A 23,973-nucleotide genomic window follows, 5' to 3' on the forward strand; every position below is an offset into this window, starting at 1 on the left:
AAAGCCCAACAACCCAATGAAATTTTGGGCAAATCTTCAAATTATACGTCATAAAGGAATACACACAAATGGTCATTAAGCACACTAAAAATCTCAACAACCTTAGTCATCAGGGAAATGCAAATAAAAACCACAGTGAAATACCCTATACATCTTTTAGAAAGAATCAATTTAAATAAATTAACAACACTATTTTTATCTTGGACATAGAGAAACAGAAGGTCCCATACATTAGTGGCAGAAGTATAAAACTATACATACCACCACTTTGGAAGAGCCAAAGTTTCTCAATAAATTGACATATCTAGCCCATAACCCAGAAATTGTGCTTCTATGTATTTTCCATATTTGTTTCTATGTATGCTCACTGAATGAAAACATATATACACTAGAGTACTCAAATGCCCATACTGTACCAATATTCAGCAATAAACAGAAATGAAACACTGATAAATGCAAAAACAAACAAAAACCTTAAAACATTTGCTGAGCAAGAGAAGGCAGACACAAAAGAGGGCATCCTCTCTGATTCAATTTATAAGAAATTCTTGCGCAGAAAAGATTAATGTCTGTTGAAAGACATCAGAACAGTGACTCCGGGTTGGGGGTGGGAGGGGGCTGACTCAGAAGGAGCAGAGTGAAATTGGGGAATTGGAAACGCTCTAAATCTTCACGTAACTGAAGAATTATGTATTTGACAAAACTCATCAAATTTCACTCAAGATCAGTGTATTGTGCTACACGCAAATGATACCTTAAAATTTTGAAAGACTTTTCTTGATGCAATATACAGAGGGAGTTTAAATAAGTAAAAAATATTATTTCTCCTTTCAATATCTGCATATGTATTTTTTTTCTTTATTTTCTGTTTATCTTATCAGTCTTATTGAGATAGACTTACAGAATGTAATGGTGTCTCCAATTTAATGTCACTCATCTACTTCATTTGTATCAAATGGAAACCCAAGGAATTAAATTATTTTTCAATAATTACACAGAGAGTGGCAGAGCATGGAATTTAATGCATAATTAGCTAATACTCAGAAGAATTATCTACAAGACTGTTCCAACTGTGTATCTACATTTTTTTTCTGTATAATCAATTTAAAAACCCATGACATATTTTCTAAACCAGACTTCAAGGAAACTAGTGCTGTTCTGCAGCTATGGCTAGACCAGAAATCAAAATTCACATTGAGCTTAAGAGAACCTGACCTGAAATACCTAAGGAATAGGGATATAGGAATACAGTCAACTAGTCTCTGGTCATTCAGACTGGAGTTTTTGAATGAGTTTTGAACTGAAACTCATTTTACAACTTACAGTTTAACAACAGCCTTCTGCAGAGAAGGTTTTACCTTCCTCTTCTTCAAAAAACTAAAAAGAATGGAAGAGATAAAGAAAAGAAAACCACCACACAAAATTTAAGAAACCAAATGTATCCCACAGCTATCTGCAGATAGTGGATAGTGGATTTTAAAATAGAAAGAGAAAACACTAGGAGAAGACACCTGGTGCTGCAAATTTAAGGAAAAAAATGACAGATTCCAATTTTTCCAAAATTGATAGTATCAAATGACAGCAAAGTCAGTAACCTTATTTTGAGAAGAGGGAATGGTCCTATTGGCAGGTAGCCGGAGAAACCTGGATCCGTTTAGGCACACACAAAAACATGGCAGCATAGAAGGAATCAAGCAGAAGAGCCATATTTGCAGGAAAGTCTGTGTGTATAAGACTGTAAGGGGAGAGTTACTCTTCCTTGTGAACAGTCCTAGAGACATCAATTTCAGCGGCCTGGTAAGAAGTAAAAGGAAACAAACACAAATCTTGTTCCTTTGTGCGCTACATTTACATCCCCGGGTACACAGAGAATTCTTGCACACTTGCCTCTTCACAAATTGCCTGTCAGTAACTGAATTGGAAACAACTTATTTTATTCAATGAATAACAAAGGTGCTAGCTTAGAATCTGCTTCTATGTAACAAGAGTCCAAGGAGAGACACAAGAGCTGATGAAGTTGATGGAAAATAATGCTAAACAACAGGAGAGGATAAAATTATAACTGTCTGAAACTCAGAAAAATAAGTAGAGTAAAATGAAATGGTTACAGAAATGAAGGCAAAACTGGAAACAACAAAAGAAGACAACAGAATTTGCTACAGACAGTAAATAGAAGAGAAGATGAAAACAAGAAAAGTAAGTGTTTTAGCTTTGTAGGCTGTTGAATCAAATATCATGAAATGGTTCAACTTAAAGAGCCATTTAAGTTCTTTAAGAAGAAAGAATTAATTTCTTCTTTCATGGTCAGAGTCTGGGAAACTGTCCAAATCAAAACATCATCAGAGTGATGCTTTCTTGCCAAAGACTGGATGCTGGTGTTTTGTCTCATCAAGCACATGGCAAGGCTCATGGCAGCATCTGCTGGTCTGTTCCTTCTCTTTTCGGTTCTTTTGTGTCACAGTCAAGTTCATGTGTCAACTTGGTGAGGTAGTGGTGCCTGGTTGTCTGGTCAGGTAAATGCTGACCTGTCTGTTGCTAAGAGGATATTTCATGGACTTAAATCATGATTATGTTGGCTGTATCCACAGCTGATTACATTTGTAATCAGCTAAGGGGAGTGTCTTCTGCAAAGAGTGATGCTTAATCTAATCACTGGAAAGCTTTAAAGGATTCAGAAGAGACAGTCCTTCCTCCTGCTTCAGCCAGCTAGCCTCACCTGTGGAGTTCATTCAGACCCTCCTTCAGAGTGGCCAGCTTCACAGCCTGCCCTAAGGATTTTGGAGTCTTCCAAAAGGCTGTTCAGGCAGCCTTTCTTGAGAGCTCGTTGGGTAACTTCATCAGAGTTACCCACTTGCGGCCTGACCTAAAGACCTTGGACTCTACATTCTCATAGTTACGTGAGAAACTTGAATAAATTTTATATCTATGGATATCTCTTGTTGCTTCTATTTCTCTAGAGAACCCTAGTTAATACACATTGATTTCAGCTTCTTGCTTTCTCTGTCTGAATTTCATTCTCTTACAAAGGACTACAGTAGTAGGATTAAGACCCATTCTGAATAAGGTGGGCCACACCTTAACTGAAGTAGCCTCATCTAAAGATTCTATTTACAATGGGTTCACACACCTAGAAATAGAAAAAAAAAATCATGCTTTTCTGCTAGGGTACATAGAGCATCAAACTACACAATAAGCAAAACGAATTGGAAAGATCAGAGTCAAAAGAGAGAAAATAATACATTTGAGAGCATCGTCTCCAAGTGGATAAACAGAACAGTGGAAAGAAAAAAGAAAATTTAGAAGGAAAAAAGCAAATAAATAATTTTACTTCCTAAAAACAATGTTTAAGAATACTTACCCAAAAAAGGTTATTACAAAATACATAGTGGGAAAAAATATTTGGAATTCATACCAAAGCTCTTAAAGACAGACCACCATTTTTTGAATGTAGGTTAGAAGTTATTAGGACACAACTTATCTAAAAACAATTTAAAAGCTGGATAGAAAATAAGACAGTTTTATAAAACTACTAATTGCAAGACAAGATACAAAAAGAAAACATGAAAGAAAGTTAAAACCAGACCAGTAAGTAGATCAACAAATGTCAAAGCCATTTTTGCTATGAGAACATATGTTTCATGGGAAAACTTGCTTTTCAGGCTTGCTGCCTTCTTGGGGTAAGTCCATGCAATTGGCAGGCAAAGCTGTAAATCCTCCATGCAAAAATAAAAAATAATATTAATAAAATTGGCCATCCATCTCATGGAATTGGAAAGAAAATTGCCTTATCATAAGCAAAATTCAAGTATTACGAAAAAAATCCCATACAAATGCTAAAGGTAGGAGTTGAAAACAAATTGATCATGAGAGGCTGTGGCCACAGGCTGGCCCTTGCTGGTATTTTGCAATTAAAAATGCATAAATGACATAGAGAAACTTAAGGAAAGTATTTGAAAGCAATCAGGCCTAAAAGAAAAACAAAAGCATTATTTTTAAAGGAAAAAGAGAAGATCAGCTTATTTCTCAATAGAAATAATGAAACCTATGAAACAGAGAAATTTTACCTCAAGTGAATGCCATTTTAAAATTTTATACCCAGAAAAAATAACATTAAAAAGGGCAAAAAACAAAAATAAACAAACAAAAACCTTCTGACAAACAAAGCTGAAAGAGATCATAGCGAAATAAGATAAATTTCCATTTCAGGGCAAAGGCAAAGGATTCTCAATTGAATAGCTTAGTTGTAAGATTAAAGAAAGAATGTAAAATATGTGAGTAAATAAAAATGAACAAGGAACATAAAACACAACAATAGCACAATTTATGCTGGGGATGAATACTGTTAAATTCTTCTGTGGTGCATTTTTAGTACAGGATCCAGGTAACATTTAGATTAAAATTAGACTTTGATAAACTTCTAATGAATAATTTGATTTGTAGGGTAAAGTATAAAAAATAAATAAGCAAGTAGCAACTAAACTTATAGCAGGTAAAATAATGTAATAAATTGGTAGAATGGAAAAGTAAATGAGTAAATGTACAGATATAAATACTTTTTTTACTTTCTGTGATTAATTTTGGATAATTTCTATGGCTAGGTCTTCAAGTTCACAAATATTTTACTCTGCAATACATAACCCACTGATAGTCGCATCCTGTTTGTTTTGTTCCTGATGCTTTTGTAACAAATAGTAGGAGAATTTTAAAAGTTTGGCAAAAAATATTAAAGCAAAAAGACAAGCCATAGACAGGAAGAAAATATTTGGAAATATTTTTTCTGACAGACTTCCTGTATCCAGAACATGTAATGAACTCTCAAAATTCAATAGTTAAAAAAAGCAAGCATCCCCCCCCCAAAAAAAAGACAAAAACAAAAAACTACCCAATTAAAAAAAGTAAATAAAAGATTTGAATGCATGTCACCAAAGAAGCTATAACAATGACAAATAACCACATGAAAATATGCTCTACACTGTATTAGTTTGTCAAATGCTGTCCGAATGCAATATACTAGCTATGGGTTGGCTTTTATGAAGGGAATTTTTTCTTTATAATTTTACTTTCCTAAGGCCATAAAAATGTCCAAACCAAGGCATCCAGATAAAGATACCTTGACTTGAGAAAGGACTGATGGCATCCAGTGTTTCTCTATCAGTTGGGAAGGCACATGGCAATGTCTGCTAGCTTTGTCTCCAGGCTTCTCATTACAAACAGCTTCCCCAGGGCACATTTTCTTTCTGCATCTCCAAAGGCTTCTCTGTCTGGGTCAGCTCTGAAGCAACTGTCCTCCAAGCATCTGCATCTGAAGTTTCTCCAAAATGTTTCCTCTTTTAAAGGGCTCTAATCAAGATCCACTTTGAAGAGGCAAAGTCACATCTCCATTTAATCAAAAGGTCACATCCACAATTGAGTGGGCCAATCTTCATGAAAACAATCTAACCAAAGGTACTGAATCAAGATTAAAGGACACGCCTTTTCTGGGGAACACAACACATTCAAAGCCAGCACAAACACCATTAGTTATTATGGAAATGAAAGAAAACAATAATAAGATACTATTTTTAAAGTGGATCTGTCCCTCTTAAAATGGCTTTAAAGTGTTTTAAGTTGTTGTCAAAATAAAAAGCTTCATCAAGGTCAAAAATACAACTGACTTTTCACACTATCTGTGCTTAGTGTAAGCGCTTAAACTGAACAAATGAGTTTAAATGAGAAAAGGTATATTTTAATTGTAAACAGTGTATGTTTTCTTTTGTCTAGTATTCTTTTCACTGTGGAAATACTCATTCCCAATCACATTCCTATGCATCTTCATAGTCTATATATTTATTATTTTAAGATATGTGAAAGTTTTACATTGTGCTGTTATCTTAATTGCTTAGCCACTTTAAAACTATTTCTTTATTAAATATAATTATGTACACATCTTCATAGAATATAAACACTTTGAGATCACAGAACTCATTGCAAAGGCAAATGATGAATAAATCATATAACACGCAATACAACAGAAAAGGCACAATTTAAAGTTGGCTTTTGGGTAGCTCCAAACCCTAATTGGGAGTGTTGTTAGGAGTTTGGACAGTTTTTTTTTTTTTTGTTATATTATAAATAGCATTTATAAATATGTATATAGTCTTTTTTCTCTCTGTAATTAGTACATTCGAAATTGCACAAAGTTGAATTATCAAATTGAAGATATAAGGACTAATTGTTGCATAATTGTTTTAAGTACAGACTACTGAAAATTTGAATCAGTTGAGAGAACCATCATCTGACCATTTTACTGCACTGCCAAAACCATTTTAACTTATTTTTATGACAGTAATTACTTTTAAGATAGTCATTTCTCTTGGTGACATTTGCATTTTCCTATGTGATGACCTACCATTTGGATTTCCTCAAGTGTATCAGCTATAAGTTGAATTATTTCTCCGTCTTAACTGTGGGCTACACCTAGTGATTTGCTTCTAAAGACTACAGTATGGAAAGTAAATTTATAGAGGACTAACTTTACAGTGAAGAAGCCTGTCAAACATGCTCTTAACCAGAAGTCAAGTGAACTCCATCAGTAATAAATGATTTTTCTGGGATTTACGAGAACTCTGTGTACTACTTGTGCAACTTTTTGTGTAAATCTAAAACTGTTCTAAAATAAAATAGTTTATTTGTAAAGGTCTCCTTTGGATGCTTTCCTGCTTTATTTTGTTTGTTGCTCCAAAAATATTTAAAAGTTGCCCAAAATGCCACATACTAAGTCAACCTGAGTAGTCCTGTAAGCACTTAAAGAAAATAAAACATTATCTCAAATTCCCCTACAATAAAACTGGGGTAACAAGAGTGTAACACTAGTGAATTCTGTCTATGATTCATCTAAGCAGTAATTCCATTTCACACAAATTATTTAAGAGAATAGAAAAAGAGGTCATAATTCTTAAGTCATTTTATATGACTAGGATGACTTTGAAATCTAAGGCACATAGGAGCAGCCACAGAAAAGAGGGATTACAGGCCAATATCTTGTATAATAATTAATGATTTTGTAAAAGCAAATTTTAAACAAAATATTAGACAACTAAATACAATCATACAAGGAGGGATATTATATCATTGCTAGTGTGGATTTTTCCTAGATTTCCAAGTTTAGCTCAAATAAGAAAAATCATGAAGGAAATCTCTTGGATTAACTGATTAAAGAGAAAAATAAACAGCTCATCATAGCTGCATAAATATATCTAATACTATTTCATAGACATCTGTGGTTAAAAAACATAGCAGATTAAGATTAAAAGTCTGATAAAGATATTTTAAAACTTTAAAAAACTTTAAAAACTACATAATTAATAGTAAGGTGTTGAAATTTTCTTTTGAAATCAGCAACAAAATATGGATGTTCCCCATCATAACTTCTATTCAATAATGTATTTGTATTTTTATCAATGCAGCAAGACAAGTAAAAAAGTGTTTGAAAGAAAAAATATAATATTCAAATGTTGCGTATGATACAGTTGTTTAATATTAGCATCCTTCAATATTCTGAATTGTGATGCTGTGATTACGGCCTCTGCAAGCCACAGGTTTTGTTTGCCCAGATGACCCTCAGCAAGGTTCAATAGGTGGTAGCAGAGAAAGACTGGAAGACTGGAGCAGGAAGAGACAGGCTCCATTCTGCCCGGTTCCTATTTTTATTTTGCTCTTTGTTCCTATCAATGTCATCACAATAACTCTTTGTCATCCCAGCCATAGCAGTTTGTTTCAGCTTTAGCATTTGATTCTAGTTTGGGGTTTTTCCAGCACTTCAAGACCAGCAATATTTAATGATGTTCCCAATAATTCCCAAACTGAGTGTTATAAAATGCCAATATGCCAAGAACAGATAGGGCAACTTCAAAGAAGGAAAATAAGAGAGGGCCAGTCTTTCCAGAGACTATGCAGATTATAAAGCAAGAGCAACTAATAATAATGGTATTTCTGTGATGAGAGGTAAATAGACCAAAGAAAGAGAATCAAGAAACCTCCCATATGTAGACAAATGAAAGTAATGACACTCCAATTTATTGAGGTATAGACAACCTTTTCAATAAATTAAAGGTGAAAAACCACATTAGTTTTATGGTAAAAATATAAAGCTTTCTCCTACACAGCATCATAAAACCAATATAAACAATTTGATATAGTTTAAAGCCTAAAGATGAAAGACAGTATTATGCAATTGTGAGAGAGTAATAAGTTCAGAATGCAGAAATATTAAAAAAAAAAACAACACTAAATCAAAAGACTGCTACACTATGGTAAAATGAAAACATATGCACGTAAAAAACAAAAAAAATAGAATGAAAAGACAAACCACGGAATGTGAGAAGACATTTAGCATACATAGAGCTAACAGATGACTGGCATTCAATATGCTTTAAAGACCTATATAAACCAATATTTCATGTTTCATCTTCATTTTCTTCTTGCATCATAATTCCTTGATAAAATTAAAACCGAAGAGACCTTCTCAGAGAGAGCCACCTTCATATCAATCTAGTTTTCTTCTCTGCTACCATAGATTCATTGTCTTCCTTTCACATGCAAAAAAGATTTCATCACCTCTTTGCTACTCAATGATATTCTTCCAGCAATTCTCCCTCTTTCTTATAATGTTTCTCCTACTAATGTTCCCTCTTTACTGGATCCCATCAGTATATGAAAATGCTATTTTTTAATCTCTAAAATGTATTTTCTTTATCTCATTAATCCTTCCTCCCTATTACTCTGCAGCATGTATTTGCTCTGCTCTGCTCTGCAGCAAGACTACCCAGATGACCAACATGGGCTTTTCCCAATCCCTTTCCTTCTTTTATGTTTTAAATCTGTGCCAATCAGAACTCTGGGTGCACTGTACTCCTGAAACCACAAGCATCAAGGTCACCTATAGTCTCCATGAAGCTAAAGCCAAAAGTCAATTCAATAACCTTATATTATTTGACTTAGCTGTAGCTTTTGAAAAATTGATGCACTTTTATCTCATTCATGCACTTTCTTCATTTGTCTTCTAAGAAATCCAGGCTCTTAGTATCCCTTATAGCTCAAGGCGTATTTATTCTCCACGCTATGTGCGTATTTCCCCTCTTTCTCCCTGCATTCTCCCCTGTGACACACACACACACACACACACACACACACACACACTTCTCAATGTGGGTATATCTCTACAATCAATCTAATTCCTCTTCTCTATGACCTATATCCACTTTCTTGATATTATCCATTACCATTGTTTTAAATAAAATTATAGCTGATAATCCCTAAAATGTTCCAGCTTAGACTTCTTTCCTAAATTGATGTCTCCCCCAAATTCCATCTTAGTACAGCCCAAGCTGAAATCTGGTTCTTGCCCATAGTTCTCTAGCACTTCATGTAAAGACAAGCTCTAACTTTTCAGTTGCTCAGGGCAAAATCTGTAGAGCCATCTACAACAGTATTCCCTAACACTTTATGTATAAGCCCTTAGGTATTTTTATCATATGAACTTTAGATTCCGAAGCCAGGGTGAAATTTTAGGCATAATTCATTTAATGCTGGACGTCTCAGAATTCTACAACAGCTTCTCATTTTACTCAGAGTAAAGATGAAAATATTTACAAGGCCTTAGCATTGCTTTCATAATGAATCACCACAAATGTAATGTCAAAATAACTTGAATTTATTCTCTCATAGTGCTAGAGGTAAAAAAGTCAAATAGCAAGATGTTGGCAGGGTTGTATTTCTTCCGGAACCTTCAGGGAAGACTCCAATGCCTTGCCTTTCCCAGGTTGTAGAGTCTGACTGCATTCCTTGGCTTGTAGTCCCTTCCATCATTTTTAAGGTGCATCATTCCAAACTCTCATTCTGTCATCATATCTCCTTTTTCAGACTTTACCTTCATGCCTACCTTTTCTAAAGATGGTTGTAATGACCTTGGGCTCACAAGGATAATTCAGGGTAATCATTCCATCTCAAGATCCTTAACTGAATCATATGCATAATGTATTTTGCCATTTCAGATAACTGAGTCACACGTTCTGAGGGTTAGCAAGTGGACATCGTTGAGGGCCATCATTCTTGTCCACCATACCCTGCATGATCTGGTGCTCTGTTACCTCTCTGCCTTCTACCATCTGTCCCTTGATCACTTTGTTCTAGACACACCCACCTCCTTGCCATTTCTCGAATAATTTCCAGAAGTTTTCCATCACAAAGAATTCTGCATTCAAAGACCATTCCACTAATAGTTGCTTGACCACTTTCACTTCCTTCAAGTCTTCTCAAATATCACCTTCTCAGTGAGGAAGTACTGAATGAACTTTACCACCTACTCTGCCCCACCTCTCAATATTCTTGACCTTGTTTTATCTCTTCTTTACTGAAACCAATTATAATCTTTGCAAATAACATGAAATTAATGCATGCATTATATTTATATTGCATTTCTGTTTTTCCTACCAAAATGTGTGCTTCATGTGAACAGGAACCTTTGTCTTCTAGTCAAGGATGTGACCTAGTTACCTCTTGAATAATAGGTACTCCACACCTATTATAGATTTGAGAATGAAGCAATCTGTTAGAAAAGAACTGATGAGCCAAAGAAGCAATTGGTAAAAAACGTCTTCACAAAAATGAAACCTCATTGTCACTTAGGGAAATGCAAATGTAAAGCACCAGATTTTTTTCAATTCCTAAAAATAATATTTTTGTCAACATAGAATAACAAGAATTTTCATATGCTGTGGGTGGGGGTAATTTTAGGGATATTTAGGGAGCTATTATAGCAATATCTGAAGAATTGAAGCTAGGCACACATCATAGATCATCAGTTTTACTCCTCATTAAATACCTTAATGTTATTCAGCGTAACTGAGCCCCAGTGTGCGTGCATGGCAAAACTGATGGAAGCATTGTTAGTAATAGCCAAACCGGAAAAGGAGCAAGAATTCCTTATCTATTATTGATAGAATGAATAACTAAATTCAAACATATCCATATAAATCTATACTCTATGGAATAACATGTATTAACATCATAAACTTGTGTGAGCAAAATAAGAAACAAAAGAATACTGGAACTATGAATTTCATATAAATGTCACATAAATTTCACAAACAGGCAAAATTATACTACTTTGTTTAGGAATGGCTACACTGGTGAGAAAACTATAAAGAAAAGCGAGGCACTATTATTAAAAAGTGAAATTTATTATGATATCTAAGAAATTGTGTTGTTATCAGTAGACCCAGAGTGACAAATTCCTAGGGGTTAGCAATTCATCATATACTGACTTTGGATATTGTCACTCCATTGATTTATATTTATTCATTAATGTGTATATATGTTTTTTAATAATGTTCAGTATATATTATATTTGACAATGAAAAAGAACTAAAATATTAATAAAGTGTTATGGATCAAAAGAAAATAAATTCTAATGTCAATAGAAAAATTGGCAGAAGAATATAAACCCAAAGGTTAATAGAAATGGAAAACGCTTTAAACACATGAAGAGATGCTCAACCTCACATATAATAAGAGAAATGTAGTAACATTCAAATGTTTTCATTTATAAGATTGGAAAATATATATATTTAAATGATAATACATGAGGACTCCAGCTCCTAGCCAGAATGTGTGATTTTTCAGTGTTGACATAGGTGACTACAAGGTTTCATTTGACGGGCTCACATGGGAGAGCTGAGTTTATCACATCAGATTTGGTTTGCAGCCAGTGTACTGAACTCTCTAAAGGGACTTGCAATCAAGGGTGCAGGCTCCGTGGCATCTGCATTCTTCATCCAGGCACCTCTCCACCTGGTGGCTCAAAAAGGAAGTTATCCTCAGGTGCCATTCATGAGACATTCATATCAGGAAGGGAGGGGAAGATCTCAAAAACACTTTTCTCCTTTCTGAATCCATGCTCAATACATTTTCCACTCCTTGCTCATTCTTTTTCCTCATTTACCATCTCCTTGGGTCCATAAACCTGCAGAAGCTTTTTGTTCTAGGCTTCTATTTAACTGAGACATCTGCCACATCTGCCTGTTCCAGCTCTCCCTCACCAAGTAAAGCCATTCATTGGGGTAAAATGGAACAGAGCAGGGAGTCTGGGCTTTCTCCAGAGTAGCCTCTTGCTTATGTCATAGCAGTAAGTGACTAAAGGTTTGCTTGTTACTTTTATTTTGGCTCATTGTATTAATCAGCCACTTTTGATAACTGGCAGCTCAGTTCAGGGCCCTCAGCTCAACCTAACTCTTGAAAGCACAGAGATTTTATATGATTGTTGAGAATAGACACTTTCATACATTTCTCTTATTATATAAGTTGAAACAACCTCAATGAAGAGCAATTTGGCAATATCTATCAAAGTTTATAATTTCTTAAGACCTTCCTCCAACAGTTCAACCTTCCATTATATTTCATGGATATAACAGAATTGTGGGAACTAACACCCGTCATATTACTATATTAGCAATATGTAATTAAAGCAATTAAATAGCCTGCAAAAGGAAAATGGTTAAACAATTATGGTTTATCATTTCAAAGGGATATGTCACTACTACAGAAAGTAATCATGCCTTTATGTACTGAAATGGAGTAAGTCCTCAAGTTATATTTTTAAATGGAAAAAGGAAGTTATACAGCATCATACAAAGAATACCACTATTCATGCAAAAACAAGTTCGTACACATATGTTTAAAAAGTGCTAGAGTGTTTCTGGCAATATATAAAAAAAAAAAAAAAACTTATGATATCTAATTGATATTTAAATGTAGTAGCTTCTAAGACCTATGGATGCCTGATCTTCATGGTGGGAATCTTAGATATAAGTGTATTTTACCTTACTGTATCTTTTGAATTTTGTACATAATGCATGCACCACTAATTCCAAATCAAATTAAAATATATACACATTAACTACAAGTTAATGTTGGCTTCTCTAAGAATTAGTAAAAATATTCCCATTTCCCAAGCATTCGTCATTTGGTACTGGTATAATTCAGAAAAGAAAGTCAGCTAATTTGTATTACTGCACTACTTAAAAAGTTCAAGGGTTATGAGGATGGATACTTTCATATATTTCTCTTACTATGATAAACTGAAACAACCTCAGTGAAGAGCAATTTGTCATGCATGCATTACCACTCTGAGAAACTGGGTGATGGAATTTAAGGTAATAAGCAGCTGAAATATGACATTTTCCTTCAGAACAATTTGTATAAGAGTATGCATTTCTATAGCCTAATCTCATACTTGGTAAAGTAAGTTTAATCCTGACCTAAGATTTATTCTTTATTGAAAGTTCTAAATTTAATAGTTTTTATGCAATCTCTAAATATATACAACACAGTTTTAAACGTCAGGTTGGTGAAAGAATTTGCTAAAGGAGGATTCTGAAACATGTAATAAAACTGGTATAATATTGATGAAGATTCTCAGGAGAAAGCCAAAGTTTTATATATTACATTCCAACAAAAATGACTGTTCCTTTTTCTCAATTTTATTCTATGTACCTGGAAACATACATGCTTTTTTTTTTATTTAAAGGAAAATGGAATACAGCTACATGATTTAAACAAATAGTAAATTATTTAAGTTAAATAATATAGTCTTCAATAAAATGGTTGTTGAAATTTAACAATACGAAAAAATTATTTAAGAATTTAGATTGGAATATTTGTTAAAGAGCTCCTCCCATGCTCTATTCATATGCCCAAAGGAAGCAACTGAGACTTTGCACATGTGAACATATACGTAGCATGAGACACTGACAAATGAAACACAACATAGTTATTTTTCTTCATTTTTTCCTCAAAGAAACATTTTTCTGTACAATGGGGACAAAATTTAATCGAATATACAACTAAATGTTCCTTTAATAAACAAAAATGTGAGGACTCTTGTAGAAATCTTTAATACTATGAAAAATAACTTCTGATGCTTCATGGCCATTTCTCATTTGTCTACTATTGATAAATTATATTGAAATATTTTCTGCTGTGCTAATTTATGTGAAATGTAATTCATGTAGTATCTATCGACAGAGATTTCTCTCAGGTTTTTTCTAAAAGTCACTGACTGACTTTTCACAAACTCTTCATTCTTAGATTATTATCTTTAAAAATGTTTATAATTAAAAAAACTGGTTATAGTTTTATTTTTTTAATTTAATTTAAATATTTTAAAATAAGAATAAAGTCTCCAAAACTTCTGTTGGTACAAAAAGATTCTTCAATTCATTTTCTATTTTTATCAAAGTCTTATTTCTATCTACTTCTTAGAACATAGTTCCAGAATTATCTCTTATCTAAAATACATTTCAACAAAAATGAATTTAAAGAATGCAAAGAGGAGAAGAGGATTTTAAAAGATGCTTTGTAACTAAAGGAACAAGAAAAATAATGAGGACAGCTTTGTGTGGAGTGCTTAAGAAAATGGTGAATAAAGAAAAGGAACATAAAACACTAAGGCAGTGGTGAGGTAAGGAAGACGACAGAACTCATAGCATCTCAGGATCAGTAATCTAAGCGAACTAAAAGAACAGTGAGGATTGGACTTCACACAAATTCCTAGAGCATAATAGTATGTGAAGTGGGGTATATTGTATGTGTGCAGTGTGTGAGTGTGTGAGTGTTGTGTGTGTGTATGTTACGAAGTTTCAAAAGTGAACATATGAATATACACATGAATAATCTTAATTTCTGATGACATGAAGTAATGAGAGTCATGGAAGAGTTTCATTATATGTTATTACTAGCCTCAGTAAGATCTTAGGAGTAAAACAATAATTGTTAATTATATTTACATATAAACACCTCATGCTTAATATAATTTATCATTATTTTGGCATTCAGACATTTTGCTTGAAAATGATAGCAGGGATCCTGGTTCTTCTTATTTCAAATGAGAAAAAATATAAGGGTTACACATCAGCTACAAAACCCTATGAATTTCCTAGTAATTAAAACACAGTAAAAACCTTATATGTGAGTAATATAATAAAACGCAGATATGTAAGATGTCTAAACTATTGTCACCCGATAGCTCTAAAGATTAATATAAATTAACATGGTTTCTCTAAGCGCCTTTAAAATCTTAGATGCACATTCCTTTCATTGACAACACTTTGTAATTTTCAAACCACCTATGAATAGCTTTCCATTTCTACTAAGTGTATATGGAATACAACTCAAGATTTTCTTGTACTCTACTTTGTTAAAAATGTAAAATTGAATTTTGAGGATGTAAGCATATCCTTTTCTGTAACTACTGCTAAAATATATTTTATTGTGAGATTTATACATTGTAGGAAGCTTAAGAATTGAAAATCAAGAGGAGGTCTACCTGGAATATTATCAGGGCTCGACAGAGCATCCCTCCAGTTGAAAATGCCTTTAATACTATCTTGCTTGAGGATTAGCATAAAAAATTCCTCAAATGCAGCTTCATTTTTTTGTCATCTTTTCAAATGAGGGAAATAATGTCTATTTTCATTCAAATGCTCTTTCATCAGGAAGGACTTTTCAAAAAGTTAATGTTGAGTCTGTCAACCTTATTTTCAGTTATAAAATTTCCAATAGAGTGCTTTCAACTCTCTGAACTCTCATTTAAGTGACGGGCTCCACCCACGTGTACTTCACCCTAGGGATCACCTTCATTTACAGGTCAGTTTCTTCTCTCTATCTTACCTCCATCTGCTCCTGCTCCAGCTTGTGGCTAGTTTTTTAACTTTCCTAAAGGACTGTGTCTGTGGTGTGAACATTCAGTGTAAAAGGGACACAGTCTAATGTCATGGGTATAGTTAGCATATCTGGGCTTTGTGAATGTTTACAGCTGAGTTATTCTGTCTTGGATATATATTCAACTAATATATATACATTAGTTTCTGGGAGATCCAGCCTCTAGGAATTTCCAGTTACTCATTTCTGTAGGAGCACAGCACATCCATATATGTTTTTAAAAGAAAATATTATTTGTCTCATAAATTTTAACATTTAATAACATTTGTTTGCATGTTGGAAATCTCAATATGTTTTTCTTCCATCTTATTTGTGAATACCACAAAGATGGAACATGGGGATATTTGGTACCTGTTTGTTTTGTTTGGGGCTTTTGGCGCCTGTGCTACATCTGAGATTAAAAGACTCTGATAACTCTCTGTTGCCAATATTTGTTATTTCCTCCTTCCTTAGAAGGTAGGCACAATGTGAGCAGAGCAATCGTATTTTCACCACTCTGTGCTAAATATCTAAAGAACTACTTAGAAGTTGTGCCAGTTGTTTATTGAAAGAATGAATAAATATCCCATTCATATGTATTTGGGAAGCCCACAATTCTACAGAGAAGGATGGCCAGCAGGCTGGGGTCAAGGATTAAGATGCTAATGCTCTTAAGAATTAGAGAGGGCATGAGCAGTAGGGCAGACCTTGAGAAATATCCAAGCTGAGAAAACCAAATATTAGTGGTGACTCTAAAGGGAAGAAACATAATATAATTAAGACCAAATTCAGAGGTGAGAAGGCATAAAGAAGTAGAATAAAGATTGAACTGTTCAGGAAATCTTCAAAAGGCTTTGGAAAACTATAAAAATCTATGAAAGGGTTTTTCAACCTCTACCCTATTGACATTTATGGCTGGAATACTCTGTGGTGTGCTGCTCTGGTCTTGGCAGCATCCCTGGCGTTTAACAACTTGTATCAGTAGCAAGCCCCCTTCAAGTTGTGAAAGCCAAAAATGTATGCAAACAATGCTGAATGTCTTGTTGGAGGCAAATTCTTCACCAGTATAAAACACTGATCTTGGGTATTTTGAACCCATCATGCTTAGTCAGGGGATGTGGTGTATGGTGTATACTGTAGGTATAGAGTTAAGATCAACTAGTAAGACATATGAAATGAAAATGAAAAAAATATTTTCAATCCTGGTAAACTGTATAGAGTCAGAGAGAGTGAATGGAAATACTCAGAGCTCAAATGACCGGCAAGATGTCATTGCCCAACAGTTAATGCTTCTGTTCGGAACAGAAGAGGCTGGTTAGGAGTGAGAAGAAAGTTTTCATTGGCCACTCAAGAAAGAAGATGACTCGTGTGTCATTGGTTCTAAATGATTGAAGGCCAAAGCCATGGTAGATGAGGACAAATCATGTGGCTCTTACCTAGAAGGGGAATTCAAGTAATTATCAGAAGAAAGGAGAACTCTGAGTACAAAGAGGACGCTAAGTCTGCTGTAATGGTATGAATTTTATTGCTATAGCCACTTTAATCCATTTATCCTTTAGAGCAGGGGATATCAAGTTAAGAAATAAGTGAACACCGTTCTTCTTTTCTAAGACTGCTAAACAAATGTGACCTCAGACAAGCTTGTGAAGAAATATTTAGGGATTTACAGGCCAGATGCATTCTGAGGTTAAAGGATATCAATGAGGCAGTATTAGGTCTAAATGGTCTGCACGGTGCACGAATGGTAAACTCTTTTACGTGTCTTGATAACTTGAATTTTCATTATATCAAGAATATATAAACAGTTACTCTGATTTTTCCAAAATAATTATTGTTTTTACTTCCTAGAGTAAATAGTTTTCCCATATCTCAGAGTCAGATTTATGATAGCCCACTGTGTTTATTATTACTATTATTATTTTTGCTGTTTTGAGATTTTTGTCTCTCTGCTTTTGATTAAAAGTATATTTCGATATGATTTTTTCCACTTGAGAATAATTACATAAAATGCATGTGATTTTTTACAGTAAATAAAATTAGTAATTCACTTAGAACTGTGTATTTTATAGGTAAAAGCAAATTAAAGAGTATTTAGTTTAATTGTATTATTTACTTTATATGTGAATAACTACAAGCCTAGAAATTTGAATTACTTGTCTAAGGCAACCGGATTAGGTACTAAAGAAACTATAGACAAAAACTTTACGTGAGAAACAAATTAATAAATAATGAGTTTATAAGCATAATCTTTTTCATACCTAAATTAGGACTTTGAAAAATATTTATACCAGACTTAAACTGAAGACAACAGAATGCAATAGTAGGTCCCTTCAAGTTCAAGTTTGATCCCTTAGTTTAAGAAGATGATGAAAGGGGAGCAGGTACTAACTTGTATCTAGGAAATATCTTAAAGGCCAGTGCTGTGGATATCTCACTGTAAAGAACAAAAAAAAACTTATGCCTAATATATTTGTGCTTAGAATATATTTGAACAAGTGACTCAGAGAAAAATATTTCCTGCCAGTGAGAGCAGAGCAAAGAAATGCTTTGAATTGGTTGGGTTTCTTAATAAAACAAAGGAGTTGTAACACTGACAATTTCGCTTCGGAGCATTCTCTGTCCTTCTGTTTTCTCTCATTTGGGGTTTTAAAACACATAAAACTTTATATTTATGGTGTATTAATATTGAAAAAATCATTGGAGGAAATAATTTCTGAGGGAAAAAGGAGGAGGTGATGGTAAAAGGACCACCAAGCCTCTATAAAATATCTCAATTTTGCTTGTAGAACAGGACTACTGTGGCTGGTGAATTGTGCTTATCCAGTTAAGATGACACCCAGAGGAACTGTCACTCCTGTGGCCCCTCTACCAAAGAAAAGAGGCCTTGATGATGGCACCACTGCATCATTCCTGACCCAGAGTAGCTTATTATTGGCCATTTTGCAAGCCACATGCTTTTCAACAGGGAGTTGCCGAGATGGTATGCAGAGGTAGATTATTTAGATTCAGAGGAAAGTAGATGGTGAGAGATTTTTGGGGTTTTGTTAAGAGCAAAAAAAATATTTGCCCCTCCCCACAAATACGTTAAAGTTCTAATGCCTTGCACTTCAGAATGCGACCTTATTTGGAAATAGGGTCACTACAAATGGAATTAAGTTATAGTATGGTCATACTGGAGTAAAAGAGGAACCCTATTTCAAATATGATTGGTGTCCCTCTAAGAAGCGGAGAGTAGACAGCTTTCTGAGGAAAAGGGGAGATGCAAATACAAGCCAAAGAACCACTGGAAACACCGGAGAGAAGGCAGGAGGGAAGCACCATACACACTCTTCTCTAGAGACCTCAGAGAGAGCACAGCCCTGCCAACACCTTAATCTTGACTTCTGGGCTCCAGAACTGTGAGACAATACATTTCTCTTTTTTAAGCCATCCTATTTGTTGTACTTTGTTACAGCAGCCCTAGGAAACTCAAACTAGGCTTTCTATTGCATTATTTGTAAAAAGATAACTGCTGTGTGTGCTAACGTCGGCCGGACAACAGAGTTGGGTTAGCTGAGACTCATACAAATTGTCTTTAATTGCCCTCAATAACTTAGGAGAACACTTGAAAAAAAAAAAAAACAAAACAAAACATAAATGTTTTGGTATTCTGTGTGCTCTCCCTATTGCTTTTCCTAGGAGTGTTGTACATAATATGATGAGAGGGGTAATTATAGGTATCAGATCTCAGTATAAATGCAAATTATAACATTACAGAGGAAAAATAAATTTTCCATCTACAGAAAAAGAACAGAGGCTAACAAAATCGTACGCTCCCTGCTGATTTGCTCCTGGTGTGAGGTGTTTTTATTGTGGAAAAAACTGAAAAAAATAAAATAAAATATAAATATTAAGAATGCACACACACACACACACACATATATATATATATGGAGTATTTACATTCTGTCCTGCGGATGAAGGATGGGGCAGGAAATAATCCCCATTGCGGCCCTCAGGAAGCTGTTCCTTTCCCCTCAAATGACATGCTGCTTAAAGAGTCAGCTTGGTAGATTAAGAGGGAAAAAAAGTAGCAAGCACAATAGTAGAGAGAAACAGAAGAGAGAAGAAATTACACCTTGAGCAGCAGTGCAGAGCACCCAGAGAATTACAAAAACGGGTTAAAGGAGACATGAAACTTGGTTGAGAGAAATTAAGCTGCTGAAGGGCATGAACCATGCAAAGCTTCTGTTGGAGTCAGAGGCAAAATGCCCAGAGGAGTCTGAGTAATGCGAAAGGTTTAATGTAATTGAAGATAATATAAAGAAGTTCACCTCAGTAAGAGATAGCTGCATTTTAATTTGCAATACATTGCAGGTAGTAGAATAAACAAAGGCTTTAGAGCCATATAAACCTAAATTCAAATCCTGGCTCTGCCACAGGCTGAACTATTTAACCTGAAACTCTGTCTCATAATCTCTAAACAGGGGGTAGCGTTGCTGCATAATTTATGTGGAAGCATTTTGGAATGGATCTACCATATGTTCGTTTTTGTTTCCTTGGAAGAGTTGTTAATTTCTGGGAACAAGTTAGCTACCCGGAGAACAGAAAGCAATTTTTTTCCCCCTGTGGAAAGAGGGCTGGAGATGTTTGACGGCTTATGGGGAACTCAAACAACATGACGGAGATGCAGAAAAGGCTTAAGTTCTAAATAAACATTCAAGTACAACACAGAATAATTCATCTATCTATTAAATGTACTTCAACACAAAGCAAACGCTCAAGAGTCATCCAAAGGCACAGGCACCCAGGATCCCTCCGTGGTTCCTCTATCTAACTGACAGGCATTGACAATTGTTGCTTCCTTCTCAGCCGTGAATTGCCGAGACGGTGTGCAGGGGAGGTGATTTGGATTCAGAAGAAAGTAGACAGTGAAAGGTTTTTGGAGCCTATTAAGAGTTGGATTGCACCCCTTCCCATAAATATGATGAAGTCCTAATACCTTGTATCTCAGAATGTTCTCTGCCCTCTTACAACGGGCCAAGGAACTGTCTACGGCCATGGGTCAACAACAGAGACTGAGGAAAATAAAGGCAAAGGAAGTGAGGTAGAGGCAAATAAATCCTTCTTTCAGTTTTTACTCCCTTTAAAGTAAGTATGTGATATTGATACTACATGATTTAAGGTCTCCAGTTTAGGTTATATGTAGAAGCAGTTCATTTCCTGATTATCAGACATATGGGGAAATACTAATAGATACTCCATCGTAGGAGACATTTGAGGGGCTTAGGATATAGAAGATAGGAGAAATACACTGTCAGAGAGAGAACAAGACTGGGAAGCATGTATATAACAAACGGAAAAATTTAGTCAATATGTCACTTAAAAGTTAATGTCCTCTTTCCCTTTTTATTAGACATCAAAAAAAGACTGACAGGGCGGGCCACGGTGGCTCAGCAGGCAAGAATGCTTGCCTGCCATGCCAGAGGACCCAGGACCCGGGTTTGATTCCCAGTGCCTGCCCATGTTGAAAAAAAAAAAAACAAAAAACAAAAAAACAAAGAACAGACATAATTGCAATATGACCAAACACAGCAAAGTTTTAAAATCAATGAAAACACATTCTCCCAAAGTGCTTTCTTCTCAGAAGACAAAGACCTTTGGCACAATTTTAGCTATTTAAAGAAGATATTAAAGTTTACGTTAATGCAGAAGTAGCCAACATGGTTATATATCCATAATAATTTCATAATGTTAACATGTGATATGATTACATGTTTTTTCATTTATTGGTGTTCTCGATTTCTTCTTTTTGATGCAGCATATTTGTGTATACCATCCACAAAAATAACATTGTGACTGTTAAAATGAATTTCCTCATAAGTTCTCAAGTGTGCTAAGATGCAGTTCACTTTGATCAGATTCTGAGTGTGCCAAATGGGAAAACTGGAAATTAAGAAAATTTCATGATAAAAGCATTTATTGTTACTTTACAGTGCCCATCTCCTTTTTCTCTCCAACTGAAATTAATTTTTCTCAGTAACTTTCAATATTAAGTGGAATGCACATCTTTCCTTATGCATATCATATCACGTGCTTGCCTTCCAATCTGTTTTTTCCTTAGACAAATCTATTCATAGAAGGATATTAAAAATAGACAATACATACATTTGGAATAATTTTCCTATACATAAGCAATTTTTAACCTTGGTCATATTTTTAAAGAATGAGTATTTCCTTACTCATTCTGTGGAAGATTAAATTTTCTCACTGCAGTCACAGCAATGAGAAATAGGTTAAGCAATTTTTCCTAGCCTCTCTTTCAGTTTCCCATATATCAGGGTCGCAAACCTTAAATTCACAGTTGCAATTTCTTCATTTTTCAGTCATCTTATAGAGTATCTGTCTCTTGGCATTCCGTGGAATGATTTCCTTTTCCAGAAACTGGCATGGTGTCTCCCTGTCACTGCCCATGACCTCTTCCATCTCACAGCCTGATGAAGCTTATCCTTCTGTTTGTTTGTTTTAATTATCCTCAGAGGAAAATGATCTCTTTGATTAATGCATTTAGTAAGTTTCTGGCCACATTACCTTACTTTCCAGAGTGTACTTATTAAAGAATCATCTTAACAATGTTCATCCAACACTAAAATACTTAATTTTCGATGTGCTTCCCATTATGATTCTTAATTGAAAAAAACATTATCTGCTTTTCTGCTTTCTATTCCTATGCTTTAAGATTTTACTTAGATTGTCATAAAGTGATTTTTATCAAATATATTACATGCATTTTTATTAAAATTATATTAGATTTTTACAATCACTCAATAGAATTTTCAGTGAATTGATCACAGTTCCAATATCATTGCCTCGTTGTATTTATACTCAAGTCCTCAATTTGAACTTAACTTTCTTCCTTGTGGCATTTTTCTTTTGGTCCCCAGTGTCACCCTGGCTAAAAGTGTTCTATTTCCCCCGACTTTATACAGAGAAGAGAAGAGCAGGAGGAGGAGAGGAAGATAAAGAAGAGGAGGAAGAGAGGTGGAAGCAGAAGCAGAAGATGAAGATAAAGACAGAGACGAAGGAGAAGGAAAGGAAGAAGGACAAGCAGCAGTGGTGGCAGAAGGAGGAGGAGAAGGAGATGAGGAAGGAAAAGAAGAGGAAAAGGAGAAGAAGGGAGAACAGCAACAACCACAGCTACCCACAGTAGTGTGCCTTCTTCTAACATTATTGCACTCCAAAAACAATCTCAAATTTCTTACAAGAGGATGAGTGACACAGGAGACTTTTTCTCTCTTTCGTTAAACTCTTTCTACTGTAAGTATCACTGATACCCACTCTTGTTACCTCTCTGAAGTCTCTTTTTCTCTTGGTCCCCAAGCATACGATTGCCTGTCTTGAGCCACCTCTCATTTATAAACCTTCCCTTAGCATTCTCTAAACTGTTTTGGCTTCAATTTTTATCTGAGTCACTAACTCTTCATCTACCTTTAATCTCTCTTCCATACCATGACACCAGATTTCTAAGAACATGCATAGCGTATGGCATATTTACCCCATTTCTTACCTCACAAAGCTTACCTCATTAACTTCTCTCCCCAAAATATGGAAGTGCATTTAACTACTCTATGCATGTTCCTGGCATCAACAGTTTTCAAATAATATATCTATCACAGTATTCAATTCAGTAAATACATTTTGAATTATATGTGTGAAGGGGTCTTTTAACAAATAATTGCTAATCACATGAATCTGTACATTAGAAGGGTTCTTTCTTCAAACCCCTCCATGTGGTAGAGGTAAAATAATTATCTTGGCTCTATTGCATAAATATATTTGTAATATAAATTTTTATTTATCACATAATATAATTTCAAATTATTTTATAATTAAACACTAAACATAGTAAAAAGCTATAAGATCCATTAAAACAGTTACTTAGGACTAATGCTGTTTTTTCAGCGTGAAAGCATATTTTTTATTATAAATGCAATGCATGTACATTGACAGATCTACCAAGTACAAAAAGGCCCACAGAGAAAATTATACATTTTTGTGTGCAGATTTATCTCCAGATTTATTTTAATGCATGCATTTTAGTAGAAAAATACTGTACAGAATATTTTACCTACACTTATCTAGAAATTTTTCTCTCTCTGTGTGTGTGTGTATATATATATATATATATATATATATATATATATATATATACTATTACTGCTTTTCAACCACTATTGTATTGTCATTTTTAGTACTTCT

The 23,973-nt window shown here is 34.5% G+C and overlaps 1 protein-coding gene across 1 annotated transcript in view; it reads right to left on the reverse strand.

The window, feature by feature from the left end:
• Nucleotides 1–23,973, reverse strand: part of CDH10 (cadherin 10) — a 182,677-nt gene that overhangs the window by 94,183 nt on the left and 64,521 nt on the right. The gene's annotated exons all lie outside the window — the stretch shown is intronic.

The sequence above is a fragment of the Tamandua tetradactyla genome, chromosome 9 (genome assembly GCF_023851605.1).
Source record: "Tamandua tetradactyla isolate mTamTet1 chromosome 9, mTamTet1.pri, whole genome shotgun sequence".
Lineage (NCBI taxonomy): Eukaryota > Metazoa > Chordata > Mammalia > Pilosa > Myrmecophagidae > Tamandua > Tamandua tetradactyla.